The sequence below is a fragment of the Plectropomus leopardus genome, unplaced genomic scaffold (genome assembly GCF_008729295.1).
Source record: "Plectropomus leopardus isolate mb unplaced genomic scaffold, YSFRI_Pleo_2.0 unplaced_scaffold10728, whole genome shotgun sequence".
In the NCBI taxonomy this organism is placed as follows: domain Eukaryota; kingdom Metazoa; phylum Chordata; class Actinopteri; order Perciformes; family Serranidae; genus Plectropomus; species Plectropomus leopardus.
Window position 1 is genome coordinate 1 of NW_024611316.1, and position 1,553 is coordinate 1,553.

The window sequence follows — 1,553 nt, forward strand, 5'->3', positions numbered from 1 at the left end:
ATTGTGCCACCTGCTGGTGTGTCTCTGTATGGTCTGTACCTGCGGATGGTATCGGCCGCCTGTCGCCTGCGCTGGGCTCTCCTCCTCGCCAGGATCCCTCTCCACCACGCCTGGATGGCAATAGCTGCCAAACATAATCACAAACAAATAAACAAATGCATTTCAAGTGTACGAGGAGTAGTTGAACAAACTCTAAAATGACGTTAGAGGGAGAAAATGCTAAATGTTCCCACTGAAGAGACACATAAGTACACACACACCTGAGGTTCTGAATTTTTGGTATTTGGACTTCTGGCTGTAGCCTCTCCATCCCGCCTGCAGCTTTGTGGCTGTGGGGGAGACAAAAAAAAAAAAAAGGCAAATGGTTTTAATTTGTAGTTTATAAAGAATAAAAAAAACATGAACCAACATTTTTTTAGTGTAAGGTTAAGAATGACTTTGACCGAATATTTATTGTTACGTAAAATATTACGGTCCAGTAAAAAGTAAGATCTGGTTAGAACTGGGAAATAACGAGATTAAGAGCTTAAAGATTTGGTAAATTATTTTTTAAAAATTAGATGTTTTTCCAAATTTTATAATGTTCTTAAATTTTGGAAAATCTGAATTGGGGAAATCTAATCTGTCTGTCTTGATTTATGTCCTGTATCATAATCTGTCCAAAAAAGTACAAAATTAAAATAATCAAATAAATAAAATAAATTAGATGTTACCGTTTATTATAAAAATGTGGAACGCAAGGTCAGAAAAAAAGGTAATTTTTTTTTTTTAATCCTAAAGTTCGCATTTCTGAGCTTTTTCATGACTTCTTAAAGACCGACTGAGGACATTTTAATACTAATAAAGGCATTACTTTTTAAATAATGAACTCAATACCTTTTAAGACTTTTAAGGATTCCTGGGAATCCTGAATAAAAATAATCTGCACAAATGACTCGTGTCAAAGGCTCTCACCGAGACTGTGTTTCCTGGTCTCTAGTGCATCCTCGGTGGCAAACAACGTCTTTGGGAAACGGATGAAGATTTTGGATCTGAACGGTTGAGATTAAAGTGAAACATATTAAAAATAAATGCATTTTAATGTGCAGTTTGTCGTCAATGATGAAGTATCTGTTTGCGTGTTCCTGACCTGCCCAGTTTGTACTCCTCAGGCTTGTATCCCAGGTGTTTGACCAGTGTGGCCACTCCGTCAGACAGTTTCCCCTGCCAGTTAGGCCACGTGTCTGGACACAGAGACTTGTACCTACACACACACACACACACACACACACACACACACACACACAAATAAATACTAGAATAGTGGTTCAGACATAGAGCCTAAAGATTAGACAGCTCATCTAAGGTTAAATCCCCACATGACTACAGCTCAGTGATCCGCCTGTGAAAGTGGCAACACTGATTTGTTTTTGTGGTTTTTTTTTAGATTTAAAGTGACACTCCTATTGTGTTGGTTTGGGATGAGTGTTGCTTTTGACAGGACAGGAGATGGGACACACTCTGAGTCTGAAAATTATAGCCCAAAAATATGCAAAAAAAAAAAAAAGAAAAAA

At 37.7% G+C, this 1,553-nt stretch overlaps 1 long non-coding RNA gene across 1 annotated transcript; it reads right to left on the minus strand.

The window, feature by feature from the left end:
* Positions 1–34: 34 nt before the first annotated feature.
* LOC121963286 lies at positions 35–1,239 on the minus strand. The gene is made up of 4 exons (XR_006107222.1): positions 1,130–1,239; positions 955–1,031; positions 261–329; positions 35–124 (listed from the first exon to the last, which is right to left on the minus strand). It is a non-coding gene; the product is annotated as an uncharacterized LOC121963286 (long non-coding RNA).
* Between the last annotated feature and the right edge of the window lie 314 nt (positions 1,240–1,553).